Consider the following 7695-nt stretch of genomic DNA (forward strand, 5'->3'; position numbering starts at 1 on the left):
GAGTAGGCTTAAGACGTTCCTCTCTTTTTTTCTGCTCACCACTGTCATTCAGTTAGGGGCTGGACTCAGGTGAGTCCTGACCATCCCTTAGTTATTGCTGCTATAGGCAGCGTGCTATACCGATCTCCCCATGGTGCCACTGGGAGGCTTTCCTCCTCCTTCCTCTCTCTCTCTTTTCTGGCCACTCCATTTTCATGTTGTCCCAGTTAATGCATGTTCCCACCTAACTTGTTAACTTCTTCCCTCGCGACGTTCTCTCCGTGTTCTCCCACTCGTCCTGCAGGTTCCCTCCTGCCATCCCGTCCTGCTTCTGACTCTCCATTGCCTAAAATCACTTGATATTCATTGTCTGTCTATGTTATTATTTCGCTACAGCTGTCGGGACTGGGTTGTCGCTGCTCCCACTGTCCTCCATCGTTGTGCTGTCAATCGTATGGAGAGAAATAAACTGGGAGTGAGTATGTCTGCACCTTCAATACAACCTTTTTCAACATCTTTCACATAGTAGCATGCATATTAGTAGCATATTGACTCTTTATTAATCTTTATAACTCAAAATATGTACCTCATTCTAAAGTGCCTAAAGTCTTGCTAATAAGTAAGAAAGACATTAAACTATGATAATTGGAAGATTTCAACTCAAGTTAAAAACAAGCTTGCCAGTTGGAGTTTGTATTGTAAGGACACTATTAACAGTCTTAAATTTGTGTTTTGACCATAATATTAAGTGTTATTAAGGGAGAATGAGTATTGTTGCCTCTCAAAGCCACGCTGAGCAATGCATAATTCCTGTACAACAACCTTACAATACTTCCAGTCAATACTTCCTTACTTATTATCACGTTACTGTGTATATTATTTTATTTTATTCTATTTTATTACAGAAATTTTCATGTTGTTATACAACTTTGTGTTGTACAATGATACATTTCCTTGAATATGGTTATGCAGAATATAGCATTAATATGTGCTTTATAATGACTAATAAAGAGCCAATAGGCCACTTACACCTTTCAGCTATAACATTCTGAGCACCGACTGGTGAATAACACTGATTATCTGGTTATCAGGGCTCCTGTCAGTGCAGTCAGTACAGTATATCAGGCAGCAAGTGAACATTTCATCCTCAGAGTTGATGTGTTAGAAGCAGGAAAAATGGACAGCGCGCGGGAAAGCCGGACTTTGACAAGGGCCACATGTGATTGGACGACTGGGCGTCAGAGCATCTCCCAAACCTGCAGCTTTGGGGGGATGTTCCTGTCTGCAGGGGAGGTCTAAGGAAGAAAAGAACCGGAGGACAGGGTGGATGGGCTGACCGGAGGCTCATGATTTACGTGGGGGGAGTGGCAAGGCTGGCCTGTGTGGTCAGATCCAACAGATGAAGCCCTACTGTAGCTCAAACTGCTGACAAAGGCAGTTAATGCTGCGTTTCTGATGAAATCGCTGATAAACTTTCTCAGCTGGTCGACATCGCAAGCAGTCAAACACAAATGGAAACTGTAAAGAGGATTAAGGATCCGGGCAGCAGAGACAAGCAGAGTTGCCCTGAAGTATGCTACAGGAATTACAAACCGCTCATAATTAAAGGCCTGCAGCTCAGGATTCTTGATCATGCGGGCCGGTTGGGAGCTGGGAAAGTCCCAGTTCATCAACTCTGTAACCCCAGTGCTTTACAACAAAGGATTGTTTTAACTGGCTTTGGTGGATAACATCTTTGGTGATTATTTCACCCAATAAGGTATGAAGTACAAGAAAATCACCATAGGGCTTTCCATGAGAACAGGCATTCACTTAAAGACAATTATATGATACCAAGCACACCCAACAAAACTTTCAGCAAGTATTATTTAAGAAGCCCAAGAATAAAAACTGGTTCTACACATTTGATATGTTAAATGCATTTAGAGGATTTGCTTTCACACCATTTTACAGAACTTTATATTTATATACAGATTGTGTCTACATTTACAAATTTATGAACACACATATAATGGCAACTGAATACTGCTACATTTACAGATTTGCTCTATACATTTTCAGTTCTGTACTCATTACACATTTGCCCATACACATTTACAGATCCTATATATGTATTTACAGGACTCATCTACACATTTACAGCATTCATTCTACACATTTACAGATTGTCTACAACATTTTCAGATTTATATACACATCTACTAAGTCCCAAACATTGTACACAATAGATTTTGTATGGATTTTATTTTACGCATGTACAGATTCTGAACACACATTTTTGAGATTTCCTGTACCCATGCAAATCTGGATATACCAGATGGATTAATATAAATTTACACAATCTTACATTTGTAAAATAGTTTTGCAACAATAACGTCCCCATACTAAATCACTGCACAAATCTGAACCTTTGAACTGGGAAAACCACTGCACTGCTTCCTAAAAGCACAAAAATATGCAAGGAATTTTTTGCAAGAGTCTTATTCTACTTTCTGTTCTTGGGTGGTTAACGTTGACATTCAAACTAATTCCGCCTGCTTAGTTAGAAAGAAAAACTGATATAAAGTTCACTGTTGCATGGAAAATAAACCTTTTTACTGTATATGTCTGTCAGACTCAGTAGTTTTGTTCTCCTGCAAGGTTCGCAAGTGGCCGCATTAATCACCAAAATTGATATGCGGTTCTGTCTCCTGAAATCAGAGATCGATTTATAAAGGAATGTTTACAAGATCAAGAGCTCTGGGAAGGAAAAGGGTATGTTTTTATTGAATTCATGGGAGTTTGCACAGGAGGTTGAGCCACATGTTAAAAGCCCTTTGTTCTGGATCGGATTTGAACTGAAATTGTGATTTTTTTTTTTTTACGTAGGATGGAACAGCTTCAGTGTAAGAAGTGGGGTATTTCCCATGAACTGCACCTTCCCTGTGAAGAACTACCACGAAGGAAATCGACTCTTCATAATGACATTGACTCACTGCATCCTCAGCCACCTGAGACACATTAATTAACTTCGGGAGGAAGGACTCATCAACTTCAAGCATCAGTCAGAACAGGTTTCCCAGGGACACATATGCTTAAACACAGAAGAAAAATATGGCAGCATTTCAGGATTCACTTTTTGCTGATTTGCTTGCTTGATTTATTTGAATTTGCTTTAGAAACATCTTAATCCCACTGATGTCTTTAATATCTTGAATTTAATGGATTAATACAGCCACAAAAACATACTGTCTTGGATTTCACTGTTTGATTCAATGTAAACATCATATACTTTCAATAAAAAGCTTGATTAATTGTTTCCACACTGACTATTATCATTATTTACAGATTTTTACAAATTTTTACATTTTAAGGTCAAGTTGTAATTTTTGCAGGCAGCAAATCCTCTTAAACGTCTAATTTTGATATATATTTTCATTAACTTTAAGGGTTTAAACAACTTAGTGTTTTAATTACATAACTAGATTTAATCTCTATGCCTGTCCCCACATCTTATTATTATGGGGCACTTCATCTATTTGACATTTCAAAGTTTCAAGTACTACTGTTCTATACATTCAGCTCTGTCAAGTCAAGAAAAATCCTTAATTACATAACTAATTAAATATGTTAATGAACGCACTCTGCTTTTACTGCTTTGATTCTGACCATTTGTTAAAAATCTTGCATGTGGCATAATACTTAATCACCCTCAAAGTGGCCTTCAATTCATTATTAAAGTATTAATGTATAGTAAAGCCTTGGTCGTACTACATCATTTTCGGTCTAATCAGGAGTCTTGAAGTTATTGTCATTTTCACAATGCATGACTGATCAGCAACAGGAGGTCAAACACTACAAGATCTTTCACAACCAGTCTGACTGGTCTCCAAACTACGTTTCATCAGGAGTCATTAATAACACCATTAATAACAAGCACATGATGTTTAATTAGGAAAGTAGTTTAAAAACACGCACAAAGGGCAACCAAGGTTTTTTAAATTAAGATTTATTTGCAAATCTGATTATACACAGATGGATTAATATATATTTATGCAACTCTCACATGAACACACACTGAACCTTTGAACCAAAAACCCTGAACTGTTCTTAAAGCACAAAAACATGCAAGGAATTTTTCAAGAGTCGTTATTCTACTTCTGTTCTGGTGGTTAAGTTGACATCAGACTATTTCTGCTTCTTAAGTAGAAAGAAACTGATATAAAGTTCACTGTTGATGGAAAATAAACCCTTTTGCACTGTACATTCTCTGTTTGTTGAGTGCAGTTATGTACAGAACTTAATGTCAATGTTGGCTACAACAGTTAATGACATTAACTGCAGTTTTGTTTGTATTTGCTCCACAGTTCACAACCTACAAGATCCAAAAAGGAAGCCCAGACTCCTTTTATCCTTTTGTCTTCAATGACATTATGGGCCTGGATGCAAGCAAAGGGGTCCTTGTGGACGATGTGAAACTGACTTTAAAGGGGCATGTGAAGAACGGTTATGTGGTACGAACTTTAATATCATTCACTAACTTTAATTAATGTTATTACTTTGAATTATATTTATTTCTTCACCTGTATTTAACATTGTTTTCCAGTTCAATCCTAGATCTAAGTTGTCAGAAGGTGATCAATTCTACAACAAAAACCCATCTTCCAACGACAAAGTGCATGTTCTGGTTTGTGTCGTTCCTGCTGACACAGCAGATGCAGCAAAACAGGAAACTATGAAGAAGATTCGGGAAATCAGATTGGAAGCCCGTAACCTGAGTAGTTAAAAAACATGCACAAAGGGCAATCATTTACAGCATACTGCCATTAGAAACTGAGTATAGTTAGCTGGCACTTATTCTGATCAGCCAGTGTTTTTATTAATACACACATTATTAAATCAATTTCAATCAAGTCAAGTAAATGTACAAGTAGTACAAGTCAAGTCAATTCTGTATCAGTATAATCCATAAATATAAACTGCATTCTGTAAAAACGTAAAAAAATGTTGTCGCCTTAGAGTGTTCAGTCTGTTGTAGCTGCGCTCTTTCAGTGAGAATGAGAGGCGGACCATTTCAATAATTCAGATGAAGTGCTGGTTGGTGGATCAGATTCACACTGAATTGAACACCAACTCATAGCACTGTTAATTCACAGTCCATTTTGTGTGTGTCGGTATCTGAGGAGGTTTTTTTTGTTGTTACCAAATTACCCACTGATACACGGCTTCCTGTCTGGTGCTGAAGAGAGAGAATACCTGTGTCTGCTCTGACAGGCTGTAGCTTGTTGCATTGCTCCTCAACTAGTCTCTGACAAGTTTAACCTGCTAACTAGCCGGCCTTTCACAATGGAAATACTTGTGGGGTTTGCTAGGTTTGATTTCCATCCATGCCCATTTTATGTTTTCCTCGAGGTTTGTCTAACCGGCGTTTGGTGCATGCTTTTGTTTTTCTAATAGTACTCCCTGATTGAAGGAAGATGCAACCCATTATTCAGGCGTTCCCCTCCGATCACCAGGGGTTTTGTTTCCTTCTATGGACAAGTTGAAACTGCAGAGCAGCTCAACTTAAGTCACCTCTGCTTGCACCGACAAACTGTCAAGGCAGCAACCATAAGGCCAAACTCAAGGCTTCAAAATGCTACTTCACAAACCAATGGGTGACGTCACAATAGGTTCACATGTGATATGTGATTTGTGATCTGGAAAAAGTAATTCACGCTTTTGTTTCCTTTCATCATGATTATTGCAATTCACTGTTTACTACCCACTCACTGTTTATCACTCTACAGTTGGTCCAGAATCCAGCTGCAATACTTCTTACTAACACAAGTCCTAGGTCACATATTACTCTGGTACTGACCAATTTAAATTGATTATCCATCAAATTCATCAACTGATTTTAAGGCATGTAAGAAAACAGTAATCCTATATCTCAGTATTCTGCGCATTGCTGTATAGAAAACTAAATTAAATTAAATTAAAATAATTTAAAACTTCACATTATTATTTAAAAACTAAACTTTGAAGACCTTTGAACACAAACTATATGGCCAGAAACTGATAAGCAGCATCGTTCTGCATTAGAAAACAACCAAAGAGCTAATAGAGCAATGGCCAAGGGTCAAGAAAACACTGAATTTGTTATTAAAAAAAAGCCTATTAAGTCTGTATGATGGTTAAATATTTTAAAAATACATAATACAACCATCCTGCCATCTGCCTACAAAAACGCTAAGTCAGTTGATAGCTTCAGGAAGCTGCTAAAAAGTCACCTGTTTCGTAAGCACTTTATCCTGTAATGTGTTGTTTATATTGCTTTTCATACTGTTATTTACTCTTTTACCTTTGAATGTATATGTAAATAGTTTTATTGTTTTATGTTGTTATTTCTTGTTTTAAATTCTGAGTTTAGTTTTTAATGTTGTATATTGTTATTCCTGTTTTATCTTTCTAATGTTTGCACTGTACAGCACTTTCTAACTCTGAGATTGAAAGCCTCTTTTTATTTATTACTATTCAGTAGCGTCAAAAAATCAAAACACAACTTCTTCAAATTCTTATTTTCATGTTATTTTGTTTTATTTTCAGTAATAAAAATATAATTTATTATATTGTATATTAGATTGGACTATTAGATATTATCAGTTTTTGCCAATAGAGCCTCCTAAATGTTACAGACTGGACCTTTAAGATTAGCTGGCTGTCTTTCACAATAAACATAACAAACATCATGGAAAATAAAAACTGTCAGAGTGAGGCTGTCAGAGTTTCATGAGAAAGTTTCGATCTTCAAACAGCTTGAGAAGAAGAAAATTTGTTCTGTGGTATGAGGAGACGGAGACTGAGATTGGAGACGTGATCTTCAGTCTCATATTTGACCAAAGTGAAAGTTGAAACAGGATTGGAAGACTCATTGAATATGCTAATTACTGGAGACTATAATCCAAAATCTCACTTTCTGCCTGTCACATTGCTCCAGTGCAGCAACACAGGTAAGTTTGATATTTATTGTGCTTGTTGTTACAGTTTATTTAACTTTTAATTTAAAATTTTAGTGCAGAATAAATAAACCATTGTAATCTGGAACTGACATAAACATGATGAAATGAAAGTTATTTTTTAAAGGCGTTTTGTGTATTTTATAAAAGTTTTGTGTTTAGTTGATTTTAGTTGAACTTTTCTTCAGTTGATCATATAAATAACTCAACTACACTGTTGTAACATACTGAAATAGCTTAAATATCAGAGCAGCAAACCAAAACTGTTTCAGGGGAAATAAATTGTTAAAAAAAAATAATGTATTTGTAGTTTCATTAAACATTGTGCTTTTATGTTTTTTTTTTTATAAAGTGGGATCTATTCTACCAAATATATATGGTACTATATATGGTTACTATATATGTAAATGTTTTCTTCTTCAGCCATGGGAGCACAGCAGTCCAAGTCTAATGAATCCCAACCTCAACGTAAGATTTTAAACAATTTTTAAACAGTTTTTACTACTACTTAAAAATTACATCTTTTTCTTTCTTCTTATCTTTTGTCTCATCTGAACATGTATCATGTATTTGTCAGTTCTCAGTGAACCATGGAGGAAAATAAACTGGGAGTGAGTATGTCTGCACCTTCAATACAACCATGTATATTAGTAGCATACTGGCTCTTTATTAGTCAAGTTGAAAGTTTAAAACCATCATATTCTGAGAATATTTAATTTAGAGTTATTTGGACACTATT

The sequence above is a fragment of the Morone saxatilis genome, unplaced genomic scaffold (assembly GCF_004916995.1).
Source record: "Morone saxatilis isolate NCDOM2014 unplaced genomic scaffold, NCSU_SB_2.0 Contig7, whole genome shotgun sequence".
Taxonomy (NCBI): domain Eukaryota; kingdom Metazoa; phylum Chordata; class Actinopteri; family Moronidae; genus Morone; species Morone saxatilis.